Source organism: Balearica regulorum, chromosome 5 (assembly GCF_011004875.1).
Source record: "Balearica regulorum gibbericeps isolate bBalReg1 chromosome 5, bBalReg1.pri, whole genome shotgun sequence".
NCBI lineage: Eukaryota > Metazoa > Chordata > Aves > Gruiformes > Gruidae > Balearica > Balearica regulorum.
The window spans coordinates 16,941,410-16,962,239 of record NC_046188.1 but is presented as its reverse complement, the minus strand read 5'-3'; the positions used below and the strand labels follow the sequence as shown (position 1 = coordinate 16,962,239).

The window sequence follows — 20,830 nt, the reverse complement described above, 5'->3', positions numbered from 1 at the left end:
CCTCAAGGGGACGACTCCTGTCATCATTCCCCTGCTCCAGCATGGAGTCCCTCTCACGGGAGACAGTCCTTCACAAACTGCTCCGGCGTGGTCTCTTCCATGGGGTGCAGACCTTCAGGAGCAAACTGCTCCAGCATGGGTCCCCCATGGGGTCACAAGTCCTGTCAGCAAACCTGCTCTGGTGTGGGCACCTCTCTCCATGGGTCTACAGGTCCTGCCAGGAGCTTGCTCCAGCGTGGGCTTCCCACGGGCCACAGCCTCCTTCAGGTGCCTCCACCTGCTCTGGCGTGGGGTCTTCCACGGGCTGCAGGTGGAATCTCTACACCCCCTCATCCTCCCTCCATGGGCTGCAGGGGGGACAGCCTGCCTCACCATGGTCTTCTCCACAGGCTGCAGGGGGATCTCTGCTCCAGCGCCTGGAGTACCTCCTGCCCCTCCTTCTTGCACTGGCCTGGGTGTCTGCAGAGTTTCTTACATCTTCTCCCTCCTCTCTCCGGCTGCAAAAGCTCTCCCTAAGTTTTTTTTTCCCTTCTTAAATATGTTATCACAGAGGCACTGATTGGCTTGGCCTTGGCCAGCGGCGGGTCTGTCTTGGAGCCGGCTGGCATTGGCTCTGTCAGACACAGGGGAAGCTTCTAGCAGAAGCTTCTCACAGAAGCCACCCCTGTAGCCTCTCCCACTACCAAAACCTTCCCATGCAAACTCAATACAAGATCTTTAAATCCTTAAAAAGCAAAAACTAAGAGTGGAAATAACTGCATTTTTTATCTTTAAAGCACCTCATTGTGCCAATATTTTTAGCCACTGAAACATCAGGTATAGCAGACAAATAAACAATATCATTGATGTTTAACACTTAATGTAGAAGATAGAGCTGAAAGTAATTTGAGTCACTAAGTTACTCTGGCAAACTGTGACTAGAAGTCAGGAGCTTCCAAGACTCTACACAGCACTTGTTGTTTAGTCTCCTCTGTTTTGGTGCTTGTTTGCAGCATAGCTAATTAGGACAGTAGGAAAATATAATAGACATAAACTGTGATACATTTTCTTTCTAGACCAAGCAACGAATCCTACTTGGCACAATAGAAAAGAGAGTGGGCTGGGCTCCCACTTATTACATGATGATTTGGGGCAATTTCTCACAAAAACTCTTAAGTTTCATTGTTACTTAAAATAACACTGTTAACTCAGACAATAAGCTTTATTAAACAGAAGTAATGAGGGGGAAAAGGAGGGAAGTGAGATTCAAAACAAGATAGACTTAAGTAATTCCATGTAGCAGACTGAGTATGGTAAGAGATGTACCTATCTGATAAAAAACAAACTAACAAGATTATTTACAAATTGCAAGATTAATATTATAAAAATATGCTAAACACTTCAGAGGAACACTAAAATTAAGTCATCCACATAAAAAGAAAATTCAGACAGAATTTTTGTCATTTACCAATTGTGTTACACAAATTGCGAAGCACACCATAGGCATAATAAACTCACAACTGCTTTAAATTGATCTACCTGCAGGCTACTGCAAAAGGGTCAGTCCCACCCTTTTCTGCAGGTCCTATTGCAGTCCTGGCCCATACTTTGTCTCAGCCCTAGCAATTATTCAGTTTCATTGCACATCAGATCATAGCACTGATCTGATTTAAAACACTTCCTAATTTTCAGTTAAATTTTAGCTGGATGACCAACTTCTTCTATGGCCTCATGAGTGCTAGAACTAATGTAAAAGAAGAGGCAGGAGCACACAGCCGGGGCAAAGCTGGGCATGCACGTTGCAGGCAGCATAGCCTTACATCAGCCTCAGTTATTTATGAAACCCTGTGAGTGTATGAAAGCAACGTGGCTACAATGAGAGGATAGACAGATGTGAAATCAGGAAGATCAATTCAAAATCAGTCTTAATTGGTCTTAATAGCTTCTGAGTAAATATATTTTATGCCATTGATGAGTGTTTGCCTATTACTATATTATAGTAGTTTTGTAACTGAGTCAAGGTGTTCAAACATTGGGTTGCTTTACACAAGAGCAGGCTCCTTGAAGTCCCGCTGATGTCCTTATATAAGCCACCTTCCCGCTCTGCCTGCCCTGATTTTCATTTCTTCACACAGCCTTGCAAAATCATTAATAAAGTACTACTTATTTAAGGTGAAGCAGGAATTAGTTTCTGATGAGACATTCATAACAAAAACCAGCCACCTTCTTCTGAGAAAGGCTCTCACCCCAGAGACAAAGCTATTGTAATTTGGAACAGCAGGTTTTAAGAAGTTTGGGTTATCCAAAGTTATTTAATATATATTACTTACAGTTCATGTAAGACCTGAGCCACTAAGTAGAAAGGATCATAATTTTATGTATGTCAACAGCAAAGAGATAACATAAAAAGGGAAGGGTTTGGTAAATAGTTAGATCAAAAGACCAGAAAATGAAGATCAACTTCAGGTACAACTCTGAACAAAAAGGGAAACAAATCCAGAAGAGAACCAGATATGAAAAAAAAAAAAAAAAAAAAAAATGATGATCAATGGAAGACCTGCCAACAACAAGCAACAGCTGAGTCATTAGCCACAAATCATCCACTGTAGCTTGCATCACTGAGATCCAGCTAGATGACATTTCAAGCCATGTACTAACCAACTTATTCTCCACCCCACACATGCAGGACAAGCCATCTCCCATCACACTACCTATCTTTTCCACAAACATCACATTTGAAAAGATAGGTCCCTTATGTAAGACTAATACTACTGGATTCATTTAGTTAGTAACAGAAACAAATCCAATGTAAAGTCACATAAAAAAAAAAATCTAAAGGTGAGGCCAGTGGTACTTTAATGGGGATACTCAAGAAAGATCTGTCATTCTGGGTGAGTTCAACACACGCATTATCAAAGACAGATGTCTAAACTCCAAAGTTCACTTCTCTCGCTTTTACCTTCAGAAGCCACCTCTATTCCAGCTCATGAAGCCTTTCACATGTGTCTTGTGCCAATGCTACATCTCAAGTGCAGTCTTTCATAGGCCTTTAAAACATTAAGATGATAGAGACCAAACCACAGAAATTTTAGATGAGAAGGCACAGCAGGAGATCTGTTTTAACTCCTAGCTATGAAAGTGGAGTGAATAAACTCAGACTATCCCTGACACTCATCTGTTCTTAAAAATTCTAATGATGGGGATTCCACAGCCCACAAAATCTCACCTGTCCCACTGCTAAAATATCCTACAAAAAAGACTTTTCTAGTATTTAATCTGGATATCCTTTGTCTATTTCCACTGATTACCTCTGGCCTTATCTCAGCCAACACTGGTAACAGTTTACCGTTAGCCTTCTTGTCATAATATTTAAGAATTACAATGTCTTTCATAATTGTTCTCAGGCTTGCATAGGGTAAGATTTTAGATTAGAGCTTTTATTTCTTTTATTTTCACCTCTGGGCACCCTAAAATTTTTCTAGTCATTGTCAAAGAATGATGTTCCACACCGGACAGTACTCCAGATGAGATCTCACCAATACCAAATTAGGAAAATAACTATTTCCTATTCTTCCATATGGCTTTTTGGTAAATTTATTCCAGAATTGCTTTTGGTGGTTTTGCAAAGACATCACATACTTGACTTAAATTTAAGCTGTGAACCAATAATCCCAAGATTCCTCCTGTTTAACTGTGGCCTATTCTGTTAGGCTTCCTAATATATTTCTGTGTTGGATTTTCTCTGTCTTAAATGTAAGATTTTTCACTGTTCTCACTCAGTTTCAGCATATCCCTTTCAAGCTGTTTCTTCAAATTATGAGGATTATTCGGCATTAGAATATTGCTTTCTCCTAGTTTTTTGTCTGTGCATCAGTTTTATCCTGGTGAAATCCAAACCCATAAACTCTGATTTTTCTTTCCATTCTAGGAAGAGACTGCATTAATAGATGTCACTAAGGAATTATCTCTTGTCCAGCAAAACACATTCAAGAATCTAATTCAAATAAGTGCAGTCACTTTTTAAAACTCATTTCAAGGAAAGCAACACACTATGGACATGACAAAGAGTGCAGGACACTTAATCTTAAGTCAACTTAAAGGACAGAAATACAGAACCCACACAGCAAAGAGCTGATGATTTGGTGAATCATTATTATTGTGTATTAGCTATACAAACTGGCTCCCTTCCTCATGATCACCCACAAAGATGTGTGCCAGTAGAAGATAAATGATTATATTCAAGTGCTAATGAAAGAGAACAAGAGCTGAGATGGACACAATAAAATACAATTAGTTCCTAAAAATGTGTAATTTAGTTTGCAGCAGAAGCCAGGGAAAATGTCCCATCAGCTCCAATGAAGCTATTAAGCATTCTGTCCATGGCACTCAAAAGAAGATACGCATCTAATTGATCACAATTGTTAAGCAGTTGAATGTAGCAGTACGAAGAAGTCATGATGCAAGCACTGACTCCAACCCATCTCCTTCCTTACCTAAAAAACCAAGGAATCTTATGCTAGTCAGGTCTTGATACAGCCAGCAAGCCTGTCAGAAATGTGCAGCAGCCAAAGAAACACGGAAGAAAGCGTTCCTTCATGTGATAGACCAAACCTTTCATTCCTGAGCAAGCTTTTAGGAAAGCTAGCCCTAGACTGTATTCAGAATCACGTAAGTGAGATTGTATCTCACACAGAGGACAATCTGCATCCAAGGCCAGGAACTGTAAATGACATTTTAGTGACAATGAGAGTTTATCTCTTCCTGTAAAAGTACACAGGATTCAGTATATATAGCTCAATGTGTAATACTACTCAAACACCTGAGAAAGACTAGCAGTCCAGGTAGTCCTGTTAGAGTGAATGGGGTTCTTCAGTCTGAAGACACCTAATGATAAATATCAATAAGCAGTGAATTCACCATTGCAGCCATCACTTCCAAGTCACATAAGCTGACTGTCTTTCCAGTTCTCTATATTTGGTACAAAGCTATAAGTTTATTTAGAAGTTCCAACTGCACAAAATGCTACAGGACATCCTATGAACAGCACAATCTACCATAAAAACATCACACCCATCCTCCCTTCTCTTCACCGGCTACATTAATTTGCTGCAACAAAGTTTGAAGTCTTCATCTTTTACCTTGAAAATACTCAACTTACTTTCTAACAACATGAAACAAAAGTTATCTCAGTTTTAGTATGTACGTGTAATATGCTCTGAAATTAAAATATAGATTCTTTCTATCTGAATTTTTTATACTCGCAGGTTTATAAATTCAGAATGACTCTGAGAAAGGGCTTTGACTCACTGTGCACGATTCAACTAAATTGCAGACAAGAACTAAGATGCTATTTTGCACAAGGAATGGAACAAAGTAGACAATCTTTATAGGTAAGTACAGCAAAGTCACATCCCAGATATGTTGAACATTCAGCTGCAGAACAGACAAGTGAAAAGGAAAAGGACAAAAAGACACAGGCCTGAAAATTTAAAAGAAGAGGGCAAAAGTATATGAGCAATAAGTTTGTGCCTGGAAAACCTATGAAAAGAGCTAGAAAATACTGGAATTGCTTTATCTTCAAAAGAAGATGAACAAGTGAAAACATAATAATGTATCAGATACCCAGGGTCTTTGTGTCATGTTTTGTAACACAAGAAAAAGTATTTCAATAAAATAAACAAATACATAAATTAAAAAAACATGACAAAGTGAAACTAAACCGAAACAACAATCTGAAAATTGGGACATTTAAATACAGTAAAAGACAATGTGTGTGTATACAATGGCTAATTGGGGAGCTCTTTTCTGCAGAAGGATAATGAGACTGAGAAGTTAGATGAAAAATCAGCTAGGTATTTATGTTGGTAGCAACAGTTCCCTAACATAACCCTGAAAAACTGTGTGGAGAGCATGCATCAGGCCTTAAGCAATCTTGTAAGTGCTGGTAGATAAAACAGAGTCTAGTGACAGGGCAGACAGCGCCATTTCTGCCTACTGCAGGGTGTTCCCCTTGTTCTCTGAGCCACCCGGAACTCAGTGCTCTCAGCTCCATCCCCCTGGACTTAAAGTCTGAGCCACTGGGGCAACTCCTAAAATCATGGACAGAGAGATTCATAAAACTGTAACGCCAAGTTACACATTTAATTCAGCTTTGCAGAAAAGGAGCTCCTCGAGAAGATTTTACTTGTGAAGGGTAACTGCACTTCCTTCTGATCGCGTTCAGAGAGCATCCTCCTACATATTTCTCTCCAATATTGCCACTCTTGAAAGGCTACCTTCCATCTAATTCCAGGTGATTTTCTGATATTGTAGACAGTCATCCAAACACTGAGATATATTTATACTAGGAAAACACCTTACATGAAGATCAAAATGTCGAGTTCCCCAATCCATTACAGGCTCTATCTATGCAATTCAAAGGCAGCTTGCCCCAAAAAGACTTTGCAATAAAACATGCAGCTCTTGATTAATTTTGGGGATGATTTGGATGGAAAAAATTATTGGAAGAGGGAGAGGGAAATGTACTGTTATTAAAACTTACTAGATTAATAAAAACCATTCTGTTTATTAAAAAATAATTATAAGTTTTTTTTTTTAAAAAAGTGATATTGGATATAGCGTGTATAGTTTACAATTCATTCTCATCCATATGAAGTTCATTTCCAAATTCACTTTGATACTATGTCTGAAGTAGAAAGAGCAGAGGTTAAATAGGAATGAAACAGGAAATGGAACAACAAATAAAAGCTATGTAACAAAACCCTATGTTTTCTGTAATCTGGTCACTAATGGCTTTATGCAGCAGGAACACTACACATGGAAGGGGGGCATGGAAGGCAGCAGACTGTTGTGTATCCCACTCCTGTGCCATGCCAACCTACTCAGCAGAAAGCTGGCTGGGGTCCAAAGGTCTAACTAGGAAATACAAAAATGCAGTTCTAAAAAAATCAACCCTTTCAAGCTCCCTGATCCACATTGCTGAGTTCTTCTTTTGGACTTTTTTTTTTTTTTTTTTTTTTTTGGTGCAGAAACAGCTGCAGAAACATTCTTTTTTAATACTTCAGAAGTTTACCCCAAAACTGGATTAGAAATGACATATCTGCTTAATCTTGGACCAGAAAGCTTAGGGCAGATTCTTTATAGACATTTCTGGCTACAACTCATGCCCCCGCAAACACACAATGTTCATACATGGTCTCTTGGCTGCCTTTACATATAACCATCTGTTAGGCAGAATCACCCATTCACAAACAGTTCCAGCCTGTTTCACAAGAGTTTTGGACCCCAACAAATGCTGGTTGAGAGATGCAAATGTGTTGTTGCCACTCACAGGAAATATCTTTGGCCTGACTGTAATGCCAATTGCACTGATCTCACATATTTCTGTAGATTTTATCACACATAACTAAACTTACAGCCAAAATGAGCAATGAGTGGATAATGGGAAAAGTGCTTTATAGGCACTTGTAGCTCTGGTGTTTTGTGGTAGAAGCTGCTTAATAATCTAAGGAAATTAGGCAAAGAAGTGGCCCCAGCTTTTGCTGACTGATGGACAGTGATACTCAGCTAATCCCACCTTAAGCAATGTTAGATTTTCACTTCAAATATTTTGATGTCACATGGCTATAAGCAACATGAGAACAAGCCATGAGCTGTGCGATTGTTGACATAAGACTTCAAAATAGAAGAAAAAAAGAAAAATAAAATAGTTAAGCAGGTGTTACAGGTGGCAACTACACTCAGATGACTGATTCTGTCAGAGGCCAGATACCCAAGACGATCCATCAGTGTTTTTTGTTGTTACAGCAACGTGAACCGCCTGTAAATCCTACCTGTCTTCACAGCAGGCAATCCTGCTATGGGACATCTCATCTATGACATTGTCCTATCCACTCCCTAAGACATCCTGCCTGCCCAGCATTGCTTCTGTAATGTCTTGGAAAGGCCAGATGGGAAACACAGAATTAAGGTTCTCTTCCCAGTTGTCTCCAAGCCTGACTTCAATGAGTTCCTGTCAGTGAAAAGTATGAGTGATCAAGCCCAGCCTTCGGGCCACTCTTAAAAGTCATTGAAGACATAGCTGCTACATTTTGCTGGACTGGGGCCAAGGCATCCAGTACATTGCAGGAATATCCAGGCCCTGAATCAACTTAGAAAACTACCCTGAATTAAAAAAGCCAGACTCCTTAATGACTGTTGTCCTGGTTTTGGATGGGATAGAGTTAATTTTCTTCCTAATAGCTGGTGTAGTGCTGTGTTTTGGATTTAGTATGAGAATGATGTTGATAACACACGTTTTTAGTTGTTGCTAAGTAATTGTTACGGTAAGTCAAGGACTTTTCAGCTTCCCATGCTCTGCCAGTGAGGAGGTGGGTAAGAAGCCAGGGGACACAGCCAGGACAGCTGACCCAAACTGGCCAAAGGGATATTCCATACCATATGACGTCATGCTCAGTATATAAACTGGGGGTGTTGGCTGGGAGGTGGTGATTGCTGCTCGGGAAGAGGCCGGGCATCAGTCAGTGGGAGGTGAGCAATTGCATTGTGCATCACTTGTTTTGTATATTCTATCATTATTACGAATTTTACTTTTTTTTTCCTAATTCTCTCCCCCATCCCACTGGGGACGAAAGTGAGTGAGCGGCTGCGTGGTGTTTGGCTGCCTGCCAGGTTAAACCAGACAACTATTCTTTAGGTTATTTGGTGACAGGGAAGTCAATACTGTCATGTCTGATGTCAGAACAGTCTTAAGTCATGCCAGTTAAACAGTAGAAGCTTACAGTCCCTCAGCTGCCAAAACTCGGATTATTTTTTTTATTGAACACAACTTTACATCTTTCAGTTGAACATACTAATAAGCATCCACTCCAATTCACTAGAAAAATGTAAAATTCTTAATTGCACATATCAGCTTGATGTTAATTTTTATTGCAGTTTTTCCTCATCTACAATACAGTCAGTCTATTCATCTGCACATCTTAAAGAACTGCACATTTCAGAGTTTGTCATCTGACTTCTTGTAAACTTCTCATTTAGCACTAAATGCAGTGACCATGTTGATTAGAGCAACCGTATGACATGGGGATGGAATTGCTGTCAACTCATTACAAAAATATATAAGGCCTCACTTTTAATTACTCACTTAGTAACAGATTAGTTCTTATTGCCTGCCAACAGCATGACCTCTCTCTCTTTCAAGGTCAACATAAATCAAAAGAAATCAGATGAGCTTGAACTTGTCGTTTATTCACTTCTAACCCTTTCATAAGAAAATCTGTTTAACAAAAAAAGCAAGTCTCCTTTCAATAAAGAGACCATTATTAGGGCTAAAGAGCCAAATTTCCTGTTGTGTTTTTTTTTTTTTTCTGAATAGCCTCAAGTAATATTCCAGGAAAAATGCCTTGATACTGTTTTCTTTGTGGAATAAAAAGAAAATCAGCATTAGAAACATGAGATTGCTTACAGGTTTCAAATACCAGTATGAATAAGGGTTTCCTGGTTCCATGCTTTAAGGATTAACGGTATTAAGCACTACAAAATGACATTTGTCATGTTTACTTTAGCTGTCTTGATCTGACAAACTTCTGCAAGCCTTATAAATAGAGGTTGAATGTGACTTTTTTCTGAGATTGCTGCCGAATAGTGCAAAAATATACAAAATGCATCATTTCACTTTCAAGGGAAATCCTAAATAAATAAAAAAATCTTAAATACAATGAAATGGTACTGCTTTGATGATTAATTATGACTTTGGGATATGAAAGACTTGGCTGCATCTGGCTGCATATGCTGTCACTTTGATGTTCTAGCACCTCGATTTTCATTAATTATAAAATTATCTTTGTGGGCCTTCTGGCCACAAAGAATGTGTTTTACTGGCCATGTAGCACAGACTTCTTTTACAAAGAGCTATGTATTTATGCAAGTGCAGCCAGTTCAGATGGAGGGCAGGTGCCCAAAGGCCTGGACCTCATGACTTTTTGTATTGCCATAAATATTTTCAGTAGGTCTGTCATTATTCTTTTTTTTAACAGAAATGCTTACTCTAGCCCATTCCATAGCACACATACATTCCACACTCTGCTAAAGTTGTGTCTCATACTGCTCTAGCTTATTTCCAGTCCCCATAAAGGAGCAAGCCACATCAACAGAAATACATGCACACCAACATCTTGCACTCTTTATGTGCCCCAAGGCTGGAAACACATTTGATTAACACACACAAATCAGCCCTTACTCTCAGGACTCAGTTTGTTGGGCCAGACTGTGGATGTTCATGGAGCTAGAAGCAGAAACAAGAGCAATTTCCTATGTCTCAGTACCATTCTTCATCCACAAGACTGCATGAAGGGCAAATCTGCCTTTGTCCTACAAAAACATTTTCCAGACAAGTAACATCAGATGAGGTAGTTTATGTTAGAGATGACATAAAAGTTATATAGTTTCCTAGTAAAGAATACAGATGATATGCAAAAAGCATTAAGGGATACATTCAAATTTATCTTCTGAGATACACTAACAATTATGAAGGTACAATACTTTCCAGGAACAGCCATCTTCAACTCTCACATTCAGATGTCAAACTATTAGTAGGGCACCTGACTAATTCAGTCATCCATATATTTCTGCAGCATGATTTGTGGGTTAATTATAGCAGGAAAATTATAATGACAAATATATAGACAAAGCAATATACATTATTCATATATGCAATAAAAACATCAAATGTATTGTCATGACTTATTGCAGTGCAATGCGTATGGCCTTTTTGGCCAGATGATACACCAGATGTTTCCTTTCCTTTAGATTTGAAAAGTTCACATGCAGCAGAAGTCAGGTCCTGAGGGTAGGGGTGGGACTTAACTATTTCAAGTTAGATGTGCAAATATTGACAAATAAGAAACCGTTAAAGTCATATAATTCATTTTCTGCTTGTTTTATTTTTTCCTGTCTATCCCCTTAGCAGAATGCACAAACTACTCGGACAGATTGTAGAGAAAGACTTAAGATTTTGTCTTTCACTGCTCTCTCTCCTCACTTTTCCTACTTTAAAATAAATTTCATTTAATTTTTAAAACATAACAGGATAAATACATGCCTGAAGTAACTACAGAATGCATTACAAGCAGGAATATATTGTTTTTATAATAGCCAAAAGGGGGGGGAGGGAGGAGAATAAAAAGCAACGCTTTATTTTAAAGTATAAAGACACATCTGCTCTTTAAATGCATTTTTCCTGTGAGCAGACAAGTGCAAGCAAAGTGTTGTATAGATACAAACCTCTCCCTTAAACCCTCTATGTGTGGGTCTTCCCTGTATCTCCAACTGACATGAACTGAACCATTGGACATGGCAAGAACATTGCTGAAGCTTTCACTAGAAATAAAACACTTTCCCCCCTTTTTTTAATACCCCTGAATAAGCAGGTGGCCAGACCTGCTCCCCTCCAAGGAGATGGCAGCTTTTGACTTGCCCATTCCCACATTTCAGCAAAATAGGCAGTAGCCACCAGTCCTGCCATTAGCTCCACAGACTTTTCATTGAAAGTTTAGCAATACTCAAGGGCAATCTCCAAACCTGGGCCAGCCCCAGCAAGTGCAGGCGGACTATAAAACCCTGCAACACGTACGGATCCCACCTTTCCTTCCTGCAAAAACTGCCGACCTCTCAGGAAGGAGTCAGAACAAATCTTACACGATCCAAGATTTTACAGTTCTGAAGGGGGCCAAGGGGGTGTAAACTGCAGCTAGACCCTGGTGTACTGTTAAATTTTAAAGAGATAGTTCAGCAGGATTTGCTGGGTCTTACAAGTGCCTACATACAACCTTCACAGGCATCCCAAAAGGTTTGACTCTGGAGATGAGGAACAGATCAAGCTGGTTTTCACTTTTTTCTGACTCCATTTGCCTATCCTGAACCATAACAACATTAAAACATGGAAACAGAACAGACCACAATGGAAACTGTATTAACACTGCACTCTGCTGTATGTTACATGCTATACATCCCTTCTATGAGGTCTTCTCAGCAACTCTGTTTAACCTCAGGGAGTAGTTTGAACTGTGGTTTGCATCATACCTGCTATACACAAAAAAGTAATTGAGCACATTTGTGTTTGCTTCTTTAGGTACCCAGAATGTTTCTTCGCCTACCAAATGGAAGTCAATAGACATTAGATTGAAGAATTCTGCAAAGCAAACAACAGACAAAACCCAGCACTTCAGAATAACAGCTGTCCTTCAGGGTTGTAGGGCTCGTCCCCCATTAACCACACTCTCATCTGTGAAAGGGTGTCTTTGAGTTTCTTCCTACGTGAAACCATCTCTTGATTGTGTTCCTCCCAAATTCTCTGCAATGGATGATAAGACAAAGTTGCAATTATATTTTTCAAACCAAGAGGAAGACCTGATTTGTATCTCTAGGGCCGATTCCTGAGAAAGAAAACGCTTAAAAGCAAAAAGCAAAAAGCACACACACACAAAAAGTTAATGCACTTAAAATTAAACACTAGGTGGCAGCACAGCAAATAGTATTTCGTCCTTCCAGTAACGTCGTTAAAAACTACAGAGTGATTTCAAAATCAAAGTAATATTCTAAAATGATATTACAAAAATTTGGAAATAAATGTAATAATACAAAAGAGGATAAAAAAAAAACAAGAGGGGTTTTCCTGTCTCTTGAGAGTAATACTTTATAACACATCTCTTCACAAAATGACATTGCAGCACTTTCGTCCAACTACAAAGCTTTAAGGTCTATGTTGGGCACATCTCTCCTTTTCACAGAGTCCATACATCTCCTCCAGATAATGTCTACCCCAGGCTGTTTGTTGGCTGATCTGGACAACATGGAGTATGGAGTCTTATCAGCTCTGCCTTCACCAGAAGGTCAATACACAGAATAATACTAGGAGACCAGGATGAAGTTGGTGAGTGCATTCAAACTTAGGCCTAAAGAAATACACTGTACAAATCATCCGAGACTGGACTAGAAGGACCTGCTTTTTTACATCTTATCTTTTCTGTACTCCCAGTCTTGCAGTTCCTTTGCTTTTCCTCCCCTGACTATTCAATATATTTCTTGTGATCTCATATACTCCAGCAAGATGCCAGGATTTTTCAGAAACATGCTAAACGCTTATCTCTAAAAGCAAGCCATGATCAGTCCTGGCCCTGACTTAAACTCAGATTCCTTTGAAAACAATCCTGAACTTCAACTTCATCCTTTTAAAAGTGTATGAGCACCCACACACATGTATGCAAATACAAACATATAATCTTTTGGCTGGCATTCACTTTAGCATATTAATTCCTCTATCCCTGACCTCTCTGTGACCTTGTCTTGGTGTTGCAGGTCACAGAGCATGAACTTCACTGCAAAAAAATCTTATGAAACAATGTCTGAGCAACTGAGCAGCAAACGTAACTCAATGTCACTACGTGCAATGCAGGTGGTGGGAACAACTACTTACACATTCATAAAGAGACACAAGCCTGTTGTAAAGGGTTCTCTGAAATCGTTAGCTCCCTGCTTAGCAACAGTCAAAACACAAAAAGGAATGGGGGGCAGAGGGAGAGAAAAAGAATAGAAAAAAATAGAAAATATACAATGACAACAGAAGATACAGCAAAATCAGAAAGTGTACAACATTTAGAGAGATGGTAATTTCATCAAATGGTATATGAAACTTTTTTCCCTTTGATGAAAGATCAGTTAGACTATGAGTCTTCAGCTTGGAAAGGAGATAACTGGGAGAAGATATAATAGGCAGCTTGAAAATTGTGAGTGATACAAAGAATACGAACAGAAATCAATTACTCTGCATTTCTTATCATCTTGGAATCAGTAGGCATCTATGTAATTATCAAGCATGAGCTTTGAAGTGAATAAAAATAAATACATTTTCACAGAGAAATCGGCTACAGTGGAGAACTCATTGCCATAAAACATCATGGAGACAGAAAGTATGAAAGGATTTTGAAAGGACTGAACAACTTCATGGAAGACAGGTCCAGCCATGACTGTGTAACATGAAGGCCCAGATGCACCTTCCATCTCATGAAGTTTATAAATCACCAGTTACCAGATGCAAGGAATGTCTATTAAGGAAGGATTACTCTAAAGATCCCACCGTTAATAGTTTCTCTAAGTTTCAAGGTCAAGATCCTGGCCTAGACAGACTCCTGGTACCACCCAATAAAGCTGTCCTTGAATGTCATGCTAGAGAAAACACTGCTTGCACTGCATATATATTCTACAAATTAAAGATTACAAATGTGTGTATTAAAACCAAAACAAAACACTGACAGCTGTACTGACCACTGACCCATTTTCCTTCTCTGTCATGGAGTTAGTCTAGAGATATCAGTACTAGAGGTGAAGATCGAGAGACATAGTCAAGAGCGGGTGAAAACCTTCGGTCAAATGCTAATCTTATTAAAGTCACTGGATATTTTTCTTATGTTGAGTATAAATTTGAGGCCAAAAATAAAAGCTGATTTTTTTAGTTCCTAAAATCCACAATTACAACACACAGTTTGTCCAAGCACTAAGGGAAAAGCCACTTTTATTGGCTATTCTATTGGCTCTTTGCTTCCTTGCCATTTGACCGATTTCTCCAATTTGAATTCCAAATGGGAACTTCTTCCATAGAATTCTCAACTGTTTGAAAATGAAAACATTTCAAAGAAATACAGTAGGCTTTTTGGCTGAATCCTTACAAATCCAGATGGCACAGTGGAGCTTGAGTGGGATATATTATCAACGTCACTGAAAATTCAGATAAACATCAGATCATTAGTTTCATATTTTATTGTCCCTGTGTCACCACGGTTAGTGATGATCAAGGGAACTACTTTCTTTTTCAGGTTGTTTCCTTAAGCAAACAAGGCTTGTATGATTATATTCTTTCCATGTGTCCTACTCTTGCAAGTTTCCTGAAGACAAGTGCCAGGACAGAGGCACTTTATTGATGTTTCCATGGAGGGAAAGGATGCAGAATGAGTGGAAACATCTTCTTACATGCCAGAGAATCCACACATGGGATCACTACAAGAATCCCGCTCACAGAACTCCCTGTTCTTGCAACGCACTCACCAGATAGATAGAGAATTTTGAAGGAAGAGAGTTAATACATAGGAGATCAGCTGTATTTCAAAGAGTAAGTAGGCCTGTGGTATACGACTAATTGATCTGAAGATCAGAAGAGACTACAGTGATAATCAGGATAATCCCTTGTACACAATAGGAAAGTGAACTTTCCTGGATTAACTCATGCCTTTGACTCCAACCTCTATGGCTGAGTTACAACATGATTTTAAGAAAACCATCTGAATTTTGGTTTCACATTTCCAATAGTGAGGAGCTTGGTAAGCTTCCAACATTTAATTGCCACTAAATATTTAGACAAGTAAAACTTCTTGTTTGTCTGTACCCACGGCTGAAAGTCATCAAGGCTGCAGCTAAAGAATGGGGAAGTGATACACGATGGAAAGGACAGAGCAATATTGTCTAATAATGAATGAATCTTATCTTCCAAATCAATTATAAAAGTATGGAGCAATATATTTTTAAAATTATTAAGATGCATAGACACTAAAATATGTAAACGTAAGTTAAAACAAAGAATTTATGCAGTGAAACCTTAGTTAGAAAGCTGTAGTATAACAAAGAACAACTCCAGAGATAATTCTACCTAGGGGGTAGAGTAAGGAAAGTAGATTAAGAAAAACATTTGGAAATCAGATACCACCAGCTAGCAAACAGTTAAAGAATATTTTCTAAAGACAAACTAACCAAGATATCTGTATATCAGGACGCTGTTTCTTTGCAAGGTGCAGCTGAGCCAGTCGTAGGAAGAGGGGGGTCATGCTGCTGCACCACTGCTTTGGGTATGGCACTGTCCATGCTGCACTGAACATGGGTGGGAGACACTACAGTCATCTTAGCTCCTGCTCCCCAAAAAATCTGCCCAGATACACTGAAGAGGAGGATTTTTGCCCAGGAACGTTGCTACCTGTGCAATGAATCTCATTTCAACCTAAAGCAGAGAAACATGACCTGGTGTAGGGATCTGAATCCAAGGCCACACTGCCCACGAGATTCAAAGAGGTTTATGCTAGATGTTCCAGTTTTGGATTAACTCTGATTTCACATGTCACTCTAATGCACCTCATGTGACTCTGCCTAAGGGTTCCTCCCAGTTTTGACCCAGTTGTTACTGGAGAACTAGTTTTTCAGGCTGTGAAATCCACTTTATAGCAAGGCCTTAAAACCTTGGCAATGCCTTTGAATGACAATTGCAGGCCTCCTCTGAAATACGTTTCAGCTATGTGACCCTGATTTAAGTTAAAATTCATAGACTGTTAATTAACATGTGGAACAGGAAGTTTCTAAATAGCTCACCAGGTATGTATTTGGCAGGCAGTACACCAACACTTGAAGTGTGGTTAAAAAAACCCACTTTTTTACATCACTGAAAGTTTAATAAATATTTATTTCTTCAGGGACCTCCTATGTTAATAAAACCTGTCTGCTCTTGTTTGAATCTTTAAAACTCATGTGTTAAATAGTAGGGCTGAGGTAGTGTCTCTGAAATTGCACCACTAACAGCAGAGCAAATACCGAGCATAAGTGGTTTTTGTGTCTATTTAACAGCTTTTATATGTCCTTTAAGTGCTTGTTTTCTGTTTTGGTAATCATTCCAGCTCCCATAATAATTAGACGAAAGAGGAAATCACAATTTCAAATGCTACCGTTTCTCTGGTTGTCCAGAGTTAAAAGGAAGAAGCAGGATTAGATGGCTTTCTCAAATGTTTTTTTCTTTTGCTAATCATGCCAAAATCACATTTCTGTGCACATTAAATAGTCTGATAGCCCATCAAAATATTGTGTTATTTGTTTAGTATCAGGAAGCAATTCCATTTGCAGTACTAACATAATAGTCAATAGCTTGAACTAATTGTTTATCAATGCTATCATTTTCTAAGACCTTGTGCCCTTACCCTCAAAACTTGTTCAACTACTGGTTGCACAACTTGCACATCTGCAGGTTAGCTTTCCAGCCCTGGAATGACACCCCACGTGGCAGTACTGCTGGGCAGCCTGGTGCCACACATAGCAAAGCGCCTCTGGTGCCAAGCGTCATGTGCCAGGAGAAGGAAAGGTCACGGAGCCTCACGCTGAAAGCAGTCCTGCCCACACCACTCTACAGCAGACTTACTCTCTGTCTAGCATACCTCCCAACTTCAAATCATGCTTTAACTGGATCATGAATTTGCACTTCCGTGTTTCGAGTCAATGCCTGCATATTTTATGTCACTAACTTTTACCTAGATAACCTCCTGATGTCCCTTCCAAGCTCAGCTACCCTATGGTCCTGTGAGTGCTCCTGAAAAAGCCTGCAGCAGCTTAGCACCGTGGTCATTCCTCGTGTTCATGACCGATTATATGTGTTCCTCTCATCATGTGACAATGGAGACACATCCATTAGGGCACAAGTATGGAAGTCTGCTCCCATACACGACTGCCCCAGTGAGAGATAGTGCAGCTGGGTTCAAGGAGTCAAAATACTATCTTCATTTCTATTCCCAACTTTGTATTACACTACTGCAGTTTTAGTGCTTCTTTGAACAAAGATTTCATGCAGCGGTGAATTATGGGAGATTTGGAAATCTAGTCTTTGCAAAGCCATATTGACCACAGAATAACTCAAATTCCTATAATATTATGAGGAATATATTGTAATATTAACTATATAATATTATAAAATATTATTATATTATAATATTATGATGGTTATATTATAACACATAATTTATCATATTGTAATATAATGTTATAATAATATGGTGAATATATAATATTCACGATATACTGCTATCGCAATTTGAATGCTGCATTCTATTATAGCAGAAAGTCTGTTGTCAGTGTAAAGCTTCAGCTCAAAGGTTGATAGTCTATTGCTTTCTAAATTTTCAGCTTCATATCCTAAACGTGTGCCTCTTACTTTATCCAGACTAGAAGTACATCTGTTCAGTATTTGCCATATGAAATATAGGAAGTATGCACTGAAGAAATATCCAGACTAAGTTATCAGCCTACGTACAAAAAGGAATTAAACTGTAATTTAAGAAATAATTTCTCCTCTCTGATGTGTCTGGCAGATCTTTTCACCATTATTCTCTTGTCCGGTACCTACATTCCCATAGTGCCAAATAGGCTTTCATATACATAAAGGCAATAAAAAAGTAGTGGTGAGATCCAACCAGCAGACACAGTACTGATGCCAGTGGTGAGCTGGCACAGAACAAAAGAGAATGAAAATAAGATACTTTTGGTGATGTTCACCCTGCACGTGGAAGAAAAGACTTTAGCACACATCTCAGAATGACAAGAGAGAGTAGCTAATTCTGCTTCTCAACATACGATTTTCCATTTATTATCATGATTATTCCTTTTAATGCAAAAAACATCTAAATCCTGAGATCTATTTTCATTGCCCCATTTCCACTAAAAAAGGGCTGATATATGGAAATGCCATAGTGGCACTTTAAAGAGGACTACCAGTCCTTCCTGTGGAAGGGTGACAAAAGAGTGACACATACTGGGACTTCTCATTCCAGAATGTTGTAGTTTCTCTTTCAAGCACTATGTATTTCTTTCACAAGACAACAATCCTTGTTCCAAATAGATGACCTAGATATGGAATACGTGAAAAAAACTATTGATAGGAAACTTAGAAAAGAGACATGATTCTGGTGCATCAGCTTCTTCCCCATTCGACTTAATCTTATTATATTCCTCTCAGACAGCACATTTCATCCAAAGACTTTGTGTGTTAACCACTAAACCTAAAAACCAGTTAACAACTTTCTTATCCCATTTTATAGCCAAAGAATATTAGATACAGCAATGACTTGTCCAAGTGACTGCATCACTGGCAGGACAATACATCTCTTACATACAGAATTTTGGTATAAAATATTTCACGTGCCCCAAGATAATCTAGTACCTTACAAATAGATGCAGTTATAATTGCTTTAAATAAGCATCAATTATTTGGTATAAGTGCTTTTTAAAATAAATGTAGCATATAAGCCCAAATATGTGATAATTTTAAACAGTGTTTCAGGAAAAGTTCTAAATTGTTGAACAAATTAATGTCAAACCTTATTTGAAAAGACTAACCTAACTTTTGTGAAGCAATCACAAAGACAAGGATCTTGTACTCTGTACAACTTGAAATGCTTGTGCTTTGAGTGTGAGCATTTTGATGAGGTTGTACTGGAGTGACACAGTCAGCAACTAGATCTTCGTTCCACATTGAACCTTCCCAATGACGTCTGCTACTAGAACTCTAAAGCAAAACGAACTTGCAATAATGACATACATGAGTAATGAAGTTCATGTGAACTATGAATTCTGGAACTAAGGATTCCACTTGCTGCATCACATCAGGCTCTGCAGTGTGATCAGTACACTCAATACAACTTCTTGATCCTTCACGGGGAAGAGTATTTGATTTCCAGTTTCTCTGGACACTGTGTCAAAAACCTCTGGTTATTGACTCACAAATGTAAGATTTTTTTTGTCTGAATTAATAGGTGAGCTGAAATCACTGCCTGTAATACTATTTGCAGATTGATACTATTACTACAGAAACTAGAATTAGCTTCAACAGCTTGAATGCTAAACAGCAAGTCCTTTTTTTTTTTTTATTGAATATGCAGTTCTGTGTATGTTCTTCTAGCTGCTGTTTTCACCTTTTGCATTTTCCTAAGTGAGAGGGATAAAATGTAGATGTTGTACCTGAATCTTTTTGAACTTCAGAAAGATGCACTACGTCCTGAACCTCCACATACAAACCTACTTTTATGGTTTTAGTTTAGAGCCAAAAGCATCAAAAAGGAGAGGCGTGTTGTCTTAATTATTTTTGGCTGATTCAAAAGAAATCTCTGAAGAGCAACTGAATTTGTAAGATTTCATAATTCAAAATCTTGGGAAATCTTACAAAAAATTCTTACAGGATTTCAGTATCAGCACACACTGTCTCAAAATTTGACCTATGTTCTGCATCTAAAAATTTCACCTAATGAAACACATTCACCAGGTGGGATGTAAAAGATGATGTGATCAGCCACCCTTTATTTATTTAAGTGATGCTGGTATTATCTAAGCACTAGAATAGCATTTTGTTAGTCTTATATCTGTCACCTTGACAGTAAAAAGCAGCTTTGGTTGCCCTGCAACACAAAGAACTTAAACAGGTATAAGCCCTGTTCTCTGATTTCCCCTTACAGATGTAATTAGCTCTCTTCAGAGCAAGCTGCTGCAACCAAGGGAAAGCAGATACACTCCGTAAGACAAATGGAAAGCGAAGACCATGAAAGATATGAAAGGCAGACAAAGCCATGAATGCAGTTCACACCGTGATCCAGTCAGGAGATATAGGTGAGTACAAGCAGAAGAATAAATCTCATCCTGAAAATGAAGTGAAGTATTTCAGCTCCCATTCCCCTCAAAGCAGGAGTACATCACTTACTACCGTTGAGTCGTCATGGAAAGTGCTGATATAGAAAGCGTCCTCTTTAGGTTTCAGTTAATGTTCAGATCCGTGCTGTACAGCCTCAGGAGGCTACCACTCTGTCAGATTCATGTTTATAACTATACCCTATGCCTTATAACATGCATTTTAGATTTTGTACTGTAGCACATTTTGTGCCTAAAACGTGATCTACAGCAAGCCCTAGAGTTGTAGAAATGAAGAATTCTCTGAGGCTTCCTCTGAAGCAGGAAGACCAAGGAAAACTCTGGCATCAACTTACAATGGACTTTTAAAGATGACCTTCAA

General features: G+C 38.7%; 1 protein-coding gene across 1 annotated transcript in view; it reads right to left on the bottom strand.

The window, feature by feature from the left end:
- The window catches only part of LOC104636522 (alpha-1-antiproteinase F), a 73,319-nt gene extending 52,694 nt beyond the window's left edge, over positions 1 to 20,625 (bottom strand). Inside the window, exon 1 of the mRNA XM_075753058.1 lies at positions 20,525 to 20,625. The gene's annotated coding sequence lies outside the window, so the exon portion shown is untranslated. The remainder of the gene's footprint in view (positions 1 to 20,524) is intronic.
- Positions 20,626 to 20,830: the final 205 nt, after the last annotated feature.